Source organism: Schistocerca nitens, chromosome 10, assembly GCF_023898315.1.
Source record: "Schistocerca nitens isolate TAMUIC-IGC-003100 chromosome 10, iqSchNite1.1, whole genome shotgun sequence".
Taxonomy (NCBI): Eukaryota; Metazoa; Arthropoda; class Insecta; order Orthoptera; family Acrididae; genus Schistocerca; species Schistocerca nitens.
In genome coordinates, this window is record NC_064623.1 from 55,517,593 (window position 1) to 55,536,962 (window position 19,370).

The window sequence follows — 19,370 nt, forward strand, 5'->3', positions numbered from 1 at the left end:
GTACTATAGAGTTTCCCAGACCGCAGCGCCATCTGTTGTTGAAAATTGTAACTACTGTAATTTCGAAAGTTTGTCTGCCTGAAAATGTACTGTTGTCCCAAGCATATTGCAGCAAACGGTGTATTTCTATCGCTGCTCGTTTAGTTTTTATTGCCGTTTCAAATATACCGGTCATTTTTGAAACACCCTGTATAATGTGTACTAGTCGTTGGATGTCAACCTTTATAAGGTTGCCCAAGTCGATTGTTGGTGATGTGACAGTAAAGTTGTTGTTTGCCGGATTTTAGTGCGAATCACCGTCTTTACTTTCCGCCTGAGCGACATCAGGTACGCCATAAAAGTGTATTATTTAATTACGTAACCTGTTTTGTATGGTGTGCGTACTAAAATGCTGTTTTTTCTGTCTCTTTCATGTTACACGGAGAAAATCCTGGCAAGCGATTCATAGATGTTCCACCGAAGCAGCAAGTCGGCAGTGCGGGGAGAACATCGGTCACCAGTGTCAGCATCTTCTCTGTGTATTGTTATAAAGTTGATGTTTAAAATGAACTTACGAAACAGTCTCAGTTCGCAAGATGGTCCCGAGCTTTTTTGATCATTGTGTGTCATGTCAACGTACTGTAAATAAAAAGTGTGTTAATTATGTGTACTGAGCAGCGTAGTAATTGTACCAACGAGCTACTTCGAGATAACGTTTAAAAGTGAATGATTGATGCATTGATGAGAGGGTATGTCTCATGTTTTCAGCCGGCCGCGGTGGTCTCGCGGTTCTAGGCGCGCAGTCCGGAACCGCGCGACTGCTACGGTCGCAGGTTCGAATCCTGCCTCGGGCATGGATGTGTGTGATGTCCTTAGGATAGTTAGGTTTAAGTAGTTCTAAGTTCTAGGGGACTGATGACCTAAGATGTTAAGTCCCATAGTGCTCAGAGCCATTTGAACCATTTTTTTGCTGTTTTTACTTTTAGAGCTAAGCAATTAATACTGCTCGGAAATTATTAGCCCGCATCTCGCGGTCGTGCGGTAGCGTTCTCGCTTCCCACGCCCGGGTTCCCGGGTTCGATTCCCGGCGGTGTCAGGTATTTTCTCTGCCTCGTGATGCCTGGATGTTGTGTGATGTCCTTAGGTTAATTAGGTTTAAGTAGTTCTAAGTTCTAGGGGACTGATGACCATAGATGTTAAGTCCCATAGGGCTCAGAGCCATTTGAACCATTTTTGAAATTATTAGTGAGCCAGAGAATATTGAAATATGATGCGCAGCGGAACCTATACCGAAAGTGCTATCGATCTGTGAAGAAGCATCACAGTTAAAGTTTTGTAATACTAGGAAAGGAAAGTAGCAGAAATGAGAACAGCGAGATCAGGATTGATGGTAACGAAGTAGATGAAGTTAAGGAATTCTGCTAGCCAGCCAGCAAAATAACCAATGACCGACGGAGAAAGGGCATCAAAAGTAAACAAGCACTGGCAAAAAGGGCATTCTGCAGGAACGACCAGAAAAAGACCCTACAAGAACGGGACCAACGAGGACAGAAGAGAATCGTTCAACGTGACACAAGTGCAACCCTTCCGCAAAGTGCTGTAGATTTCAATGCTAGGCCATCAACAAGTGTCAGCGTGCAAACCATTCAGCGAAACAACATCGATATTGACTTTCAGAGCCGAAGGCACGACACAAAGCTTTACGCCTCGCCTGGGCCCGTCAACACCGAAATTGGCCTGTTGATGTCTGGAAACATGTTGCCTGGTCGGACGAGTCTCGTTTAAAATTGTATCGGGCGGATGGATGTGTACGGGTACGGGGACAACGTCATGAATCCATGGACTTTGCATGTCACCAAGGGCTGCTCAAGCTGGTGTAGGCTTTGCAATGGTGTGGGGCACATGCTGTTGGCGTGATAGGACAGCTGGCACGTAGGTAAGCATCGTGTCTGATGGTTCAAATGGCTCTGAGCACTACGGGACTTAACATCTGAGGTCATCAGTCCCCTAGAACTTAGAACTACTTAAACCTAACTAACCTAAGGACATCACACAACACCCAGTCATCACGAGGCATCGTGTCTGATTGTTTTTTTTTTTTTAGACAATATAGTTGTGTGGAGATAACAACGTTGGTTTACTTATAATAAATTATTTAAAATGACAGTCACAATCGCATTATTTATTTTGTCGCCAACCGGTTTCAACCCGCGATGGGGTCATCTTCAGGGCAATTTACACTGTAAAGTTATAATATTAGTAAGTAATCATGTACATAATCTACAAGCAATTAGTTAAAGTTACATAAATAAACAGATTTTTATACTCATTTGGTCGCTCGCTGGAGTCGTCACCCTGCCTGTGCACGGTTGGTAACTCTGCATGGTTGATTCTCTGCATGAGCTTAGATAACGGCCAACAACACGTGGGCAGGCGGTAACGCCCTCCACGGTGACCAACGGTACTTACATGCTTAAGCAAGAAATCGTAAATTTTAAAGTTTGTTCCAGTTGTAATATAAACCATAATAAATAATAAATATAACTAATTAAATCTCGAGAAATTTACAATTATTTAAAATTCAGATAACTGTTGTCCTCTTCATTTTTCACATCATTTGTGTATCTAATTGCTTGTAGATTACGTACATGATTACTTACTAATATTATAACTTTACAGTGTAAATTGCCCTGAAGATGACCCCACCGCGGGTTGAAACCGGTTGTCGACAAAATAAATAATACGATTGTGACTGTCATTTTAAATAATTGATCGTGTCTGATCACCTGCATCCATTCACGTCCATTGGACAATTACAGCAAGAGAATGGGACACCCCACACTTCCAGAATTGCTACAGAGTGGCTCCAGGAACGCTCTTCCGCGTTTAAACACTTCCGCTGGCCAGACATGAACACTATTGAGGGTATCTGGGATGCCTTGAAACGTGCTGTTTAGAAGAGAACTCCAGCCACTCGTACTCTTACGGATTTATGGACAATCCTGCCGGATTCATGGAGTCAGTTCCCTCCAGTAGTACTTCAGACATTAGTCGAGACCGTGCCACGTCGTGCTGCGGCACTTCTGCCTGCTCGTGGGGGCATTACACGATGTTAGGCAGGTGTACCAGTTTCTTTGGCTCTCCAGTGTAGATGTCAGTGTCACAGGTGGAATTATACTTAATCAGTATGATGAGAAGTTGAGTAACTAAAGTGAATTCAGGCAGGGAGATTACAGATCACCAAAACTGTTCTCACTACGCCTAAAGCAACTTTTCTAAGTTGGGAAACCATTTATAACAACCAACCGTTTCCCCTGATAGCATAAAACTGTTTAGTTCTTGTCAAGTGTTGAGTGATTCCTGAAGAACACGGAGACGTCACGTACTCGAGTAAGACAGCGTTATCAGCAACAGACAGAATTTGAAATGGATCTCAATGTGGGTCTCCATTTGGGCGGCTGGTCCACTCATCCAATATCCAGACTTATTTGGCATTCGGATTTGACACTGGCCCGATTTTGGGCTGTATATGAACGTGAGGGCAGGAATATTCGTCGCCAAGTTTCCGTCGACTATGTATGACCACCACAAAGGAGGTTGGTTGGTTGATCTGGTGGAGGGGACCAGTCAGCGAGATCATAGGTCCTATGTGACTAGGGAAGGATGAGGGAGGAAGACGGCCGTGCCCTCTCAAAGGAACCATTCCGGCATTTGCCTGAAGCGATTTGGGGGAATCAAGGAAAACTTAAATCAGGATGGCCGGCCGCGGAACAGTCGTCCTCCCGAATGCGAGTCCAGTGTGTAAGTAGGCTGTTTAGGTTTTTTTATTGGTAACGCCACGTAGCGCTCTGTATAAAAATCACGGGCTGAGCTGTGTGCAGTCTGTGGCTAGTTTGCATTGTTGACTAACTTCTGCTGTGTTTGTCCCATTTGTTGTATTAATTGTAATAACAATGCACCGGTGTCTGAAACATGTTCCTCAATGCTTTTCGGCAGTGAATTTGCACCGGCAGCATTCACATTTTGACAAGCAGAAAATGTGTCTTGACTTATTTGAGAAAACGGTGAGGACCCAAAACCTGAATCTACAGTATTTGCGAGATTGTGTCCTGTCACTTCGGATTCCTGAGGCGAGCTATTGCCGACCGATAGATCGATAATGCTTCCCTGTTCACTAATTGTTTCACTGTCTACGCCATTATTTGCCGCCCGCTCCATTTCCCTATGCACAATTACCAAATTACTACTTTGAACATTAGTTAATTCATTACACGGTGGCGCTAACAAACTGCTTTCGTCTTCACTGTCATTTCTCAGTTTACTTTGGAGCCTAGTATTACGTTTTTCACACGCCATTATTGTCACAATATTTCACACGACAACACAGAAAAGCACAATTTGAAGAGCAAAATAAGAAAACACATTAACATAGCACTGAAAATAATATCTAGTTAATTGCAAGCGCAGCTGTGAAATACTTGGTGCAAATCTACATGCATGCCACAACTGTTTTACTGTACAACAATGAAAGACTGCAACTACAAAGGAGATTCTCTCTACAATTACGCGCTAGCAATAAACAATAGCTACACTAATTACACAAACTACAAGAAAAAAATCAGAAGATTCCAGGTTCGAATCCTGGCAGGGTCGCCATATGAAACGTCCCCTTAGAAAATTTATGAATTACTGTGCTGATAAATTACATTATTGGCTTTTCAAACAGCTGAGCGAAAGTGAACGTACTCAAACATTCACTAAAGTGACACACAATATTTTTAGCGCAACGCAATCTGACTTTCAATAATCCCTACAAAAGAATGGCCCTGACTAACATTAACCTATACCTTTCACAAATCACTTACCTCACAAAAATCTTCGTTACTCGAACTACTGCAATACAGCGAGCGCCACTACTGCCAGCTAAATAAAAGATTCAAACTACGGAAGGCACTAACTACTGATAGGCATAGTTAGCAAATGTAAGATTTTAATAGAGAACAAACAATGTATTTACCTTAATAGTGTTGAAAAATCATAATATACATAGCAGTTCATGACATCCAGTCTTACAAATTTCAAAACTCTGCCATTTCTCTCCCCACATCCACCACTGCTGGCGGCTCACCTCCAACTGCGCCACGTTACGCGCTGTTAACATCCAGCTGCCCAACACTACAATGGCAGACAACAATGCAAACTAGCCATAGACTGCACACAGCACAGCCAGTGATTTTCATACAGAGCGCTACGTGGCGTTACCAATAAAAAAACCTAAACAGCCTACTTACAAGTGTGCTAAACACTGCGCCACCTCGTTCGGTACCACAAGATAGGAGCACCATATTGCTCGTAAAGCATATCGTAACTGCTCCACACCACCGCCTTCCGTCCGAGAACAAGTAGTGGAGTTTTTTCATATGTATTAATACACTATATGCAGTGCCTGGCGTTGCCTGTATTGTTTAATATCCGTCACACAAAGTGATTGGCCCTGTCCGTTGTTGATACTAAACGTGAATGTAAGCTGTATGGTAAATTGCAATCGCTTTAAATGGAAGGGCATATTTGAATCACTGGGTGCCAACGAAACCCGCATGAACACGTCTTCACCCCATGCAATCATAAAAAATCAGGTTCCAGGATTTCGGTTCTGAGTGAAATCGAGAATTACCAGGATCAGGGAAATGACATTGAAGGGCTAGGGTCCTTTAACTAACATCATTTACCCTTCAACTAGAACATATATTTTACATATTTTTTGGGCAATTACAGGCTCCCTTTGGAAAACAGTCAAGAAAATTAAAGTCGATTTGACATTATGAAGATGAGGGCGTTCAAATTGGTCAATTAGACAGCCGTTGAATTACAGTAATAATAATAACCTCAAACCACATCAAGAAATAAGATCTTATCAATATTGACCTTTTTAAAAATCTTAAATTAAACAGTTTTAAATAAATCAGCTAATTAAAATAGTCCTAGATAAATCTCTTCAAACATTAGGCAGACTCGAAAAAGGTTAACATCAAAAGATTTACAATAAACTTACAACAAGGTTACAATATGTATTAAACATTAAAGGGAAAACTTTGTGTACGAAGCCAGTTAATCAAAGGCCTCTTGGCCGACAGCAAAACTTCATTTATAGTGCAAGTCAGATAACGTAAGGTACCCAACTTCAGCACAGACAGCCAGGACGCACGACTGCAAACAAACAGCAAACCACGCTAGGAAGTGCTCGAGAGACGTCCACATGGCTGAAAGTAGGTCAGGACCACGCAGCGAGAAGCCGCCGAAACGAAACTTTCTCCCAGTTACTTAATAAGCACTGTTAACAACAAGAAAGATAAATGAGGGGATTATACTACAAGTTAAGTCACGGTTTAATAATAATTGCACATATAGAACGTTTTCAATAAGTTCAGTCGTCGTACGAAATAAGCTTCGCTAACAGAGACCTTGAGAAGGGATGCCGTAATTTCTTCCAGGAAGGGATATAATAAACAGCTCGCTCGGGTCTTACCATTAGCTCACAACATGCTTAAAGGGCTGGAAAATAGTGATACCAGAGCCCAACAGCTTCTAAAACGTAGTGAAAACAAATATTAAACCTTGAAACAGCTGGTTTCCTTGCATAAGAATTTTAAAAATCAACACAATAAAAAAAAACCGTACTAGGTTAGGCATGGGCCCCCTATATAGCGATGAGTGACAACTGAGCAGATTACATAACCATTTTTTTTTCTTTTTGTCATCAGTCTTCTGACTGGTTTGATGCGGCCCGCCACAAATTCCTCTCGTGTACCAAACTCTTCATCTCAGAGTAGCACTTGCAACCTACGTCCTCAATTATTCGTTGGATGTATTCAAATCTCTGTCTTTCTCTACAGTTTTTGCACTCTACAGCTCCCTCTACTACCATAGAAGTCATTCCTCGATGTCTTAACGTGTGTCCTATCAACCTGTCCCTTCTCCTTATCAGTGTTTTCCACACGTTCCTTTCCTCTCCAGTTCTGCACAGAACCTCCACATTCCTTACCTTATCAGTCCACCTAATTTTCAACATTCGTCTATAGCACCACATCTCAAATGCTTCGATTCTCTTCTGTTCCGGTTTTCCCACAGTCCATGTTTCACTACCATACAATGCTGTACTCCAGACGTACATCCTCAGAAATTTCTTCCTCAAATTAAGGCCGGTATTTGATATTAGTAGACTTCTCTTGGCCAGAAATGCCTTTTTTGCCATAGCGAGTCTGCTTTTGATGTCCTCCTTGCTCCCTCCGTCATTGGTTATTTTACTGTCTAGGTAGCAGAATTCCTTAACTTCATTGACTTCCTGACCATCAATCCTGATGTTAAGTTTCTCGCTGTTCTCATTTCTACTACTTCTCATTACCTTCGTCTTTCTCCGATTTACTCTCAAACCATATTGTGTACTCATTAGACTGTTCATTCCGTTCAGCAGATCATTTAATTCTTCTTCACTTTCACTCAGGATAGCAATGTCATCAGCCAATCGTTATCACTGAATATCCTTTCACCTTTAATTTTAATTCCACTCCAAAACCTTTCTTTTATTTCCATCATTGCTTCCTCGATGTACAGACTGAACAGTAGGGGCGAAAGGCTACAGCCTTGTCTTACACCCTTTTTAATAAGAGCACTTCGTTCTTGGTCGTCCACTCTTATTATTCCCTCTTGGCTGTTGTACATATTGTATATGACCCGTCTCTCCCTATAGCTTATCCCTATATTTCTCAGAATTTCGAACATCTTGCACCATTTTACATTTTCGAACGCTTTTTTCCAGGTCGACAAATCCTATGAACGTGTCTTGATTTTTCTGTAGTCCTGCTGCCATTATTAACCGTAACGTCAGAATTGCCTCTCTCGTGCTTTACCTTTCCTAAAGTCAAACTGATTGTCATCTAGCGCATCCTCAATTTTCTTTTTCATTCTTCTTTATATTATTCTTGTAAGCAACTTGGATGAATGAGCTGTTAAGCTGATTGTGCGATACTTCTCGCAGTTGTCACGTCTCGCTGTCTTCGGAATTGTGTGGATGATGCTTTTTCGAAAGTCAGATGGTATGTCGCCAGACTCATTCATTCTGCACACCAACGTGAATAGTCGTTTAGTTGCCACTTCCATCAATGATTTTAAAAATTCTGGTGGAATGTTAGCTACATAAGCATAGCAACATTAAACTGAACTCCGTCCGAACAGGCCTTGGAAGGCTCAACGGTACCGACCGGTCGCCGTTTCATCCTCAGCCCACAGGCGTCACTGGATGCGGATACGGAGGAGCATGTGGTTACCACACCGCTCCTCTGGCCGTATGTCAGTTTACGAGACCGGAGCCGCTACTTCTCAATCAAGTAGCTCCTCAGTTTAAATAAACTGGAAGCAGTCTTGATCGCATAAATTTTTTAATGTGGTGACCGGTTTCGATCTTATTGTGAGATCATCTTCAGACCTACAATGAGCAAGAGTCCTTATAAAGGACGAAATCGTATACTGATAAAACAGTGAATAACGCTGATATACCATAGACGTATGCCAGAGGTGGTCCCGCATGGCAACCGTCTTGCTTGTGGCTGGTGGTTTACTGCAACGTGAAGGAAGCCAGCTGCTAATTAAATACTTGACGCCCCGCCCACCGTCTCCGGCACAACGTCATGGATAGCCAATCACGTGAGTTGCATTTCTGTCGCTTAAGAAAGTAACGTGGTAGTCACTATTACATCATTATTACCATCCATAGAACTTATAAAACAAGTTAAAATCTTGCAGCTTTAAAAATATAGTGTAAAAAGATAATTACTGCGACCTAAATAGTGTGGCCCTCTGTCATGTACTGCTATCGACCAAAGCAAAGATGATAACAAGGGCGCCACTCTAGTGACGATGGCTACCTACTCGCCTCACTAGGGCCAAAGAGGCTACCTGTGGAGAAAGCGTCCTGGTCGATGTAAGGTCGCCAGGGAGACCCAACGAAGGTCCATCAGTACATGATATGCGTAAGAGGTATGCGCATGAGTTACTGTTACCATTAAAATTACAATTAAAAGACATCTCGTCATTATGCCAATAAAGAACAGATAAAACTACTGTCTGGACGATCACGTTATGGGCGGACGAAATGTCTGCGGTAACCATAATGTTATATTGAAATACAGAGTTAATAAAAAAAACCAATAACCGCTGGCATACTGTCATTAATTTTACGCTCATGATGCCATCACGTTGCATTCTATGCAGATCAACGACCGTAACGGTAATATAGCTCTTACCTTATAAATTTCTGTAACGTTCCACTACTGATATCGCATTCTAGATGTAACACTTACACTCCTGGAAATTGAAATAAGAACACCGTGAATTCATTGTCCCAGGAAAGGGAAACTTTATTGACACATTCCTGGGGTCAGATACATCACATGATCACACTGACAGAACCACAGGCACATAGACACAGGCAACAGAGCATGCACAATGTCGGCACTAGTACAGTGTATATCCACCTTTCGCAGCAATGCAGGCTGCTATTCTCCCATGGAGACGATCGTAGAGATGCTGGATGTAGTCCTGTGGAACGGCTTGCCATGCCATTTCCACCTGGCGCCTCAGTTGGACCAGCGTTCGTGCTGGACGTGCAGACCGCGTGAGACGACGCTTCATCCAGTCCCAAACATGCTCAATGGGGGACAGATCCGGAGATCTTGCTGGCCAGGGTAGTTGACTTACACCTTCTAGAGCACGTTGGGTGGAACGGGATACATGCGGACGTGCATTGTCCTGTTGGAACAACAAGTTCCCTTGCCGGTCTAGGAATGGTAGAACGATGGGTTCGATGACGGTTTGGATGTACCGTGCACTATTCAGTGTCCCCTCGACGATCACCAGTGGTGTACGGCCAGTGTAGGAGATCGCTCCCCACACCATGATGCCGGGTGTTGGCCCTGTGTGCCTCGGTCGTATGCAGTCCTGATTGTGGCGCTCACCTGCACGGCGCCAAACACGCATACGACCATCATTGGCACTAAGGCAGAAGCGACTCTCATCGCTGAAGACGACACGTCTCCATTCGTCCCTCCATTCACGCCAGTCGCGACACCACTGGAGGCGGGCTGCACGATGTTGGGGCGTGAGCGGAAGACGGCCTAACGGTGTGCGGGACCGTAGCCCAGCTTCATGGAGACGGTTGCGAATGGTCCTCGCCGATACCCCAGGAGCAACAGTGTCCCTAATTTGCTGGGAAGTGGCGGTGCGGTCCCCTACGGCACTGCGTAGGATCCTACGGTCTTGGCGTGCATCCGTGCGTCGCTGCGGTCCGGTCCCAGGTCGACGGGCACGTGCACCTTCCGCCGACCACTGGCGACAACATCGATGTACTGTGGAGACCTCACGCCCCACGTGTTGAGCAATTCGGCGGTACGTCCACCCGGCCTCCCGCATGCCCACTATACGCCCTCGCTCAAAGTCCGTCAACTGCACATACGGTTCACGTCCACGCTGTCGCGGCATGCTACCAGTGTTAAAGACTGCGATGGAGCTCCGTATGCCACGGCAAACTGGCTGACACTGACGGCGGCGGTGCACAAATGCTGCGCAGCTAGCGCCATTCGACGGCCAACACCGCGGTTCCTGGTGTGTCCGCTGTGCCGTGCGTGTGATCATTGCTTGTACAGCCCTCTCGCAGTGTCCGGAGCAAGTATGGTGGGTCTGACACACCGGTGTCAATGTGTTCTTTTTTCCATTTCCAGGAGTGTATTTTGACGAGATGTCTTTTAATTAAAATTTTAATGGTAACAGTAACTCATGCTCACACCACTTACCCATATCATGCACTGATCGACCTTCGTTGGGTCTCCCTGGCAACCTTACATCGACCAGGACGCTTTCCCCACAGGTAGCCTCTTTGGCCCTAGTGAGACGAGTAGGTAGCCATCGTTACTAGTGTGGCGTCCTTGTTATCGTCTTTCCTTTGGTCGATAGCAGTACATGACAGAGGGCCACACTATTTAGGTCGCAGTAATTACCTTTTTACACTATACAGGGTGATTCAAAAAGAATACCACAACTTTAGGAATTTAAAACTCTGCAACGACAAACGGCAGAGCTAAGCACTATCTGTCGGCGAATTAGGGGAGCTATAAAGTTTCATTTAGTTGTACATTTGTTCGCTTGAGGCGCTGTTGACTAGGCGTCAGCGTCAGTTGATGCTAAGATGGCGACCGCTCAACAGAAAGCTTTTTGTGTTATTGAGTACGGTAGAAGTGAATCGACGACAGTTGTTCAGCGTGCATTTCGAACGAAGTATGGTGTTAAACCTCCTGATAGGTGGTGTATTAAACGTTGGTATAAACAGTTTACAGAGAATGGGTGTTTGTGCAAAGGGAAAAGTTCTGGACGGCCGAGAACGAGTGATGAAAATGCAGCACGCATCCAGCAAGCATTTGTTCGCAGCCCAGGAAAATCGACTCGCAGAGCTAGCAGAGAGCTGCAAATTCCACAATCAACTGTATGGAGAGTCCTACGAAAAAGGTTAGTTATGAAACCTTATCGTCTGAAATTGGTTCAAGCACTGTCTGCAGGCAGCCCGTGACAGAGCACTTCATCACTGGCCTCCAAGAAGCCCTGATCTTACCCCCTGCGATTTTTTCTTATGGGGGTATGTTAAGGATATGGTGTTTCGGCCACCTCTCCCAGCCACCACTGATGATTTGAAACGAGAAATAACAGCAGCTATCCAAACTGTTACGCCTGATATGCTACAGAGAGTGTGGAACGAGTTGGAGTATCGGGTTGATATTGCTCGAGTGTCTGGAGGGGGCCATATTGAACATCTCTGAACTTGTTTTTGAGTGAAAAGAAATCTTTTTAAATACTCTTTGTAATGATGTATAACAGAAGGTTATATTATGTTTCATTCATTAAATACACATTTTTAAAGTTGTGGTATTCTTTTTGAATCACCCTGTATTTTAAAAGCTACAAGATTTTAACTTGTTTTATAAGTTCTATAGTTGGTAATAATGATTTAATAGTAACTACCACGTTACTTTGTTAAGCGGCAGAAATGCAACTTACGTGATTGGCTATCCATGAAGTTATGCCGGAGACGGTGGGCGGGGCGTCAAGTATTTAATTAGCAGCTGGCTTCCTTCACGTTGCAGTAAACCACCAGCCACAAGCAAGACGGTTGCCATGCGCCACCGCCTCCTGCAGACATCTATGGTATATCAGCGTTATTCACTGTTTTATCAATATACGATTTCGTCCTTTATATGTTTATAACGATTCTTGTTCATTGTAGGTCTGAAGATGATCTTATAATAAGATCGAAATCGGTCACCACATTAAAAAATTTATGCGATCAACACTGCTTCCAGTGTATTTATAATAATTATAGATCGCTGTTTCCTATAATAAGAACTATGTTTTTTAAAACATTATTCTCCTCGGTTTACCTCACTAGGGCTGAGCGCACCCCGCTTGTCAACACCACTCGGCAGACCGGATGGTCACCCATCTAACTGCTAGCCCAGCCCGACAACGCTTAACTTCGGTGATCGGACGGGAACCGGTGTTACCACTGCGGCAGGGCCGTTGGCATAGCAACTTTAACCACGGCAAATTTTTGAGAGAGAACTCTGGCCAGCAGATTAAGACAAGTTACTTCGAAATCACACAGACAGGGCAATACACTATTCCTAAAATCATAGAGCCCAAAAAGACAACGCGTGCATGACGACGCAATGAAAATAAACACGAATATCTACCCAAACAGCTTTCGGAGCAGGAAATCTGTGCACAGAGCTGAACAACTACGAGGGCAGTTCAATAAGTAATGCAACACATTTTCTTTCTCGGCCAATTTTGGTTGAAAAAACCGGAAATTTCTTGTGGAATATTTTCAAACATTCCCGCTTCGTCTCGTATAGTTTCACTGACTTCCGACAGATGGCAGCGCTGTACGGAGCTGTTAAAATGGCGTCTGTAACGGATGTGCGTTGCAAACAATGGGCAGTGATCGAGTTTCTTTTGGCGGAAAACCAGGGCATCTCAGATATTCATAGGCGCTTGCAGAATGTCTACGGTGATCTGGCAGTGGACAAAAGCACGGTGAGTCGTTGGGCAAAGCGTGTGTCATCATCGCCGCAAGGTCAAGCAAGACTGTCTGATCTCCCGCGTGCGGGCCGGCCGTGCACAGCTGTGACTCCTGCAATGGCGGAGCGTGCGAACACACTCGTTCGAGATGATCGACGGATCACACCATCAAACAACTCAGTGCTCAACTTGACATCTCTGTTGGTAGTGCTGTCACAATTGTTCACCAGTTGGGATATTCAAAGGTTTGTTCCCGCTGGGTCCCTCGTTGTCTAACCGAACACCATAAAGAGCAAAGGAGAACCATCTGTGCGGAATTGCTTGCTCGTCATGTGGCTGAGGGTGACAATTTCTTGTCAAAGATTGTTACAGGCGATGAAACATGGGTTCATCACTTCGAACCTGAAACAAAACGGCAATCAATGGAGTGGCGCCACACCCACCCCCCTACCAAGAAAAAGTTAAAAGCCATACCCTCAGCCGGTAAAGTCACGGTTACAGTCTTCTGGGACGCTGAAGGGGTTATTCTGTTCGATGTCCTTCCCCATGGTCAAACGATCAACTCTGAAGTGTATTGTGCTACTCTTCAGAAATTGAAGAAACGACTTCAGCGTGTTCGTAGGCACAAAAATCAGAACGAACTTCTCCTTCTTCATGACAACGCAAGACCTCACACAAGTCTTCGCACCCGAGAGGAGCTCACAAAACTTCAGTGGACTGTTCTTCCTCATGCACCCTACGGCCCCGATCTCGCACCGTCGGATTTCCATATGTTTGGCCCAATGAAGGACGCAATCCGTGGGACGCACTACGCGGATGATGAAGAAGTTATTGATGCAGTACGACGTTGGCTCCGACATCGACCAGTGGAATGGTACCGTGCAGGCATGCAGGCCCTCATTTCAAGGTGGCGTAAGGCCGTAGCATTGAATGGAGATTACGTTGAAAAATAGTGTTGCGTAGCTAAAAGATTGGGGAATAACCTGGTGTATTTCAATGCTGAATAAAACAACCCCTGTTTCAGAAAAAAAATGTGTTGCATTACTTATTGAACTGCCCTCGTAGTTACGCACAGCATTAGCGGGTCAGATCTTTGCCTTCTGCCCAGTACTGGAGAAGAATCGTGAACGACGACCTGGAACAGACGCCTTGCCGATCTGCACCGAGTGTCCGTTGCTCCAAGCATTGTTGCTGCTACCCCGGCCCGACACTGTGCGAAAACTACCCGTCAACTGCCTGCAGGCCGGCCGCTGTGGCCGAGCGGTTCTAGGCGCTTCAGTCCGGAACCGCGCTGCTGCTACGGTCACAGGTTCAAATCCTGCCTCGGGCTTGGATGTGTGTGATGCCCTTAAGTAGTTCTGAGTTCTAGGGGACTGATGACCTCAGATGTTAAGTCCCATAGTGCTTACAAGGGAACCTCCCCGTCGCACCCCCCTCAGATTTAGTTATAAGTTGGCACAGTGGATAGGCCTCGATAAACTGAACACAGATCAATTGAGAAAACAGGAAGAAGTTGTGTGGAACTGTGAAAAAATAAGCAAAGTATACAAACTGTGTAGTCCACGGGTCGCATAGGCAACATCATGGACAAAGTGAGCTCAGGAGCGTCGTGGTCCCGTGGTAGCGTGAGCAGCTGCTGAACGAGAGGTCCTTGGTTCAAGTCTTCCCTCGAGTGAAAATTTTATTTTCTTTATATTTGCATAGTTATTATCTGTCCGTTCGTTCATTGACGTCTTTGTTCACTGTAATAAGTTTGTGTTTTGCGACCGCATCGCAAAACCGTGCGATTAGTAGACGAAAGGACGTGCCTCTCCAATCGGAACCGAAAACATTAGATCGCAAGGTCATAGGTCAACCGATTCCTCCACAGGAACACACATCTGATATATTCTATACGACACTGGTGACGGCATGTGCGTCACATGACAGGAATATGTTGTCGACCCACCTAACTTCTACACTTGGCGAAGGGGTAAAAAGATTCTTCTACCTTGCCCGATTTAGGTTTTCTTGTGGATGTGATAATCACTTCCAAAAAAGTGATGAAACCATAAGGGTTTGTCACATACTGAAAATAAAAAATTAAACTTTTCACTCGATGGAAGATTTGAACCAAGGACTTTTCGTTCCGCAGCTGCTCACGTTACCACAAGACCACGGCGCTCTTGCATTCCCAGTGTCCTTGACGTTGCCTATCTTCCCATGAACTACACAGTTTGTATATTTTGCTTATTTTTTCACAGTTCCACACAACTTCTTCCTGTTTTCTCAATTGATCTGTTTTCAGTTTTTCAAGGCCTATCCACTGTGCCAACTTATAACTAAATCTGAGGGGGGTGCGATGGGGAGGTTCCCTTGTTAGAGCCATTTGCATTTGAACTGCCTGCACCACGACGCTCTTTGGAGGCGTCTCTCCCGACTCTAGCAGTCGTTTTTTTTAAGACTAGGTGAGGCAGCCATAACCACACAAGGGAGTAACACGCAACCCCTGGTGAGACGACAGCTAAAAGTTATCAATACTGAAATGAGCTGCCATGGCTCGCTGAGTTTCCCTGCTCACGTAATGTAAAAATTCCAGCGGGGGTGCGTCCAGTGATGGTAATCGAATTTTTCCACCCGTTCAACAGAACATTCTGGTATTTTCCCGAATGTTCCAGACTATTCCTGAACATTCCAGAATATCCCGGATCATTGGGGAACATTGCGGAACTTTCTGCAATGTTGTGGAGTCATCTCGAATGCTCTCCAATGTTCTGGACTGTCCTCGAATACTCTAGAATGTTCTGGAATGATGTAGAAACTTCTAGAGGGCGAAACTTCACAGCCCTTACATCTTCGAAAGCACGTCCTTCAGGTAAAAATGGAAACCTTCTTCATGGCTAGGGGATAGCGGGCCACTACAGCATATAACTCACTTGATCATACTAGAACTCGTTTCTGACTTTTAGCGGCACGCGCATTGTACACTTTTATAATATATATTGACTAAAGCCCAATATCTAACAAATGGAAACAACTTTGAAAAAAGGGCAGGTGTCTCTGTACATAAGAAAGGTAAAAGAACTGACCAGCGAAACTTAGATATCCGTAACATCAGTTTGCTGCAGAATTCTAGAACATATTCTGAATTCGAATATAATAAATTTCCTAGAGACTGAAAATCGTATGTCCACGAATCAAGAGAATCTTAGAAAGCATTGCGAAACCCAGCTATCTATTTTCTAACTGTGAACTACGGATTAAGGGCAACAAGCAGATGGCGTATTTCTTGACTTCCGAAAAGCATTTCACACGGTGCCCCACTGGAGACTGTTAACGAAGGTGCGAACATGCGAATTAGGTTCCGAGATATGTGAGTGGCTGGAAAACTTCTTAGGTAACAACAAAACCCACTATGTTGTCACCGACGGGGAGTGTTCGTCAGAGACAAGGGCATCGTCAAGAGTTCCCCAGGAAAGTGTGATACGACCTCCATTATTCTTACATATACACTCCTGGAAATGGAAAAAAGAACACATTGATACCGGTGTGTCAGACCCACCATACTTGCTCCGGACACTGCGAGAGGGCTGTACAAGCAATGATCACACGCACGGCACAGCGGACACACCAGGAACCGCGGTGTTGACCGTCGAATGGCGCTAGCTGCGCAGCATTTGTGCACCGCCGCCGTCAGTGTCAGCCAGTTTGCCGTGGCATACGGAGCTCCATCGCAGTCTTTAACACTGGTAGCATGCCGCGACAGCGTGGACGTGAACTGTATGTGCAGTTGACGGACTTTGAGCGAGGGCGTATAGTGGGCATGCGGGAGGCCGGGTGGACGTACCGCCGAATTGCTCAACACGTGGGGCGTGAGGTCTCCACAGTACATCGATGTTGTCGCCAGTGGTCGGCGGAAGGTGCACGTGCCCGTCGACCTGGGACCGGACCGCAGCGACGCACGGATGCACGCCAAGACCGTAGGATCCTACGCAGTGCCGTAGGGGACCGCACCGCCACTTCCCAGCAAATTAGGGACACTGTTGCTCCTGAGGTATCGGCGAGGACCATTCGCAACCGTCTCCATGAAGCTGGGCTACGGTCCCGCACACCGTTAGGCCGTCTTCCGCTCACGCCCCAACATCGTGCAGCCCGCCTCCAGTGGTGTCGCGACAGGCGTGAATGGAGGGACGAATGGAGACGTGTCGTCTTCAGCGATGAGAGTCGCTTCTGCCTTGGTGCCAATGATGGTCGTATGCGTGTTTGGCGCCGTGCAGGTGAGCGCCACAATCAGGACTGCATACGACCGAGGCACACAGGGCCAACACCCGGCATCATGGTGTGGGGAGCGATCTCCTACACTGGCCGTACACCACTGGTGATCGTCGAGGGGACACTGAATAGTGCACGGTACATCCAAACCGTCATCGAACCCATCGTTCTACCATTCCTAGACCGGCAAGGGAACTTGCTGTTCCAACAGGACAATGCACGTCCGCATGTATCCCGTGCCACCCAACGTGCTCTAGAAGGTGTAAGTCAACTACCCTGGCCAGCAAGATCTCCGGATCTGTCCCCCATTGAGCATGTTTGGGACTGGATGAAGCGTCGTCTCACGCGGTCTGCACGTCCAGCACGAACGCTGGTCCAACTGAGGCGCCAGGTGGAAATGGCATGGCAAGCCGTTCCACAGGACTACATCCAGCATCTCTACGATCGTCTCCATGGGAGAATAGCAGCCTGCATTGCTGCGAAAGGTGGATATACACTGTACTAGTGCCGACATTGTGCATGCTCTGTTGCCTGTGTCTATGTGCCTGTGGTTCTGTCAGTGTGATCATGTGATGTATCTGACCCCAGGAATGTGTCAATAAAGTTTCCCCTTCCTGGGACAATGAATTCACGGTGTTCTTATTTCAATTTCCAGGAGTGTATATATATATATGATACGGCGGACGGGGTGGGCAGCAATCTGCAGTTGTTTGCTGATCATGCTGTGGTGCACGGGAAGGTGTCAAAGTGGAGTGACTGCAGGATGATACAAGATGACTTGAACAAAATTTCTAGTTGGTGTGATGAATGGCAAGTGGCTCTAAATGTAGAAAAATATAAGTTAATGTGGACGAGTAGGAAAAGCAAACCCAAAATGTTCAGACAGAGCATTACTGGTGTCCTGCTTGACATAGTCACGTATTTTAAACATCACGACACGGAACGAGCATGTGGGGATTGTGGAAGGGAGGTGAATGGTCGATTTCGGATTACTGGGGGAATTTTGGAAAAGTGTGCTTCATCTGTAAAAGAGACCGCATATAGGACGCTAGTGCGATGTTCTTGAGAACTGCTCAAGCATTTGGGATCCGGACCTGGTCGGATTAAAGGAAGACATTGAACCAATACAGAGGCCGACTGCCATAGTTGCTACAGCTAGGTTCGAACAACACGCACGTGTTATGGAGGCGCTGCAGGAACTCAAATGGAAATCCGTTGACGGAAGACGACATTCTTTTCGAGAAAGACTTTCGAGAACATTTAGATAACCGGCATTTGAGGCTGACTACAGACCGATCCCACTGCCGCCGACATTTAAGGACCACGAACACAAGGTACGAGAAATTTGGACTCATGTGGAGGCCTACAGACAGTCGTTTTCCCCTAGCTCTATTTGCGAGTGGAACAGGAAAGGAAATGGCGAGTAGTGATGCTGGGTATTCTCCGCCACGCACCATTAGGTAGTTTGCGGAGTATGTATGCCGATGTACACTACTGGCCATTAAAATTGCTACACCAAGAAGAAATGCAGACGGGTATTCATTGGACAAATATATTATACTAGAACTGACATGTGATTACATTTTCACGCAATTTGGGTGCATAGATCCTGAGAAATCAGTACCCAGAACAAACACCTCTGGCCGTAATAACGGCCTTGATACGCCTGGGCATTGAGTCAAGCAGACCTTGGATGGCGTGTACAAGTACAGCTGCCCATGCAGCTTCAACACGATACCACAGTTCATCAAGAGTAGTGACTGGCGTATTGTGACGAGCCAGTTGCTCGGCCACCATTGACCAGACGTTTTCAGTTGGTGAGAGATCTGCAGAATGTGCTGGCCAGGGCAGCGGTCGAACATTTCCTGTATCCAGGAAGGCCCGTACAGGACCTGCAACATGCGGTCGTGCATTATCCTGCTGAAATGTTTCGCAGGGATCGAATGAAGGATAGAGCTACGGGTCGTAACACATCTGAAATGTAACGTCCAGTGTTCAAAGTGCCGTCAATGCGAACAAAA

At 45.6% G+C, this 19,370-nt stretch overlaps 1 pseudogene; it reads right to left on the bottom strand.

Moving 5' to 3' along the window:
* Positions 1–12,484: 12,484 nt before the first annotated feature.
* LOC126210846 (5S ribosomal RNA) lies at positions 12,485–12,602 on the bottom strand (annotated as a pseudogene).
* Positions 12,603–19,370: the final 6,768 nt, after the last annotated feature.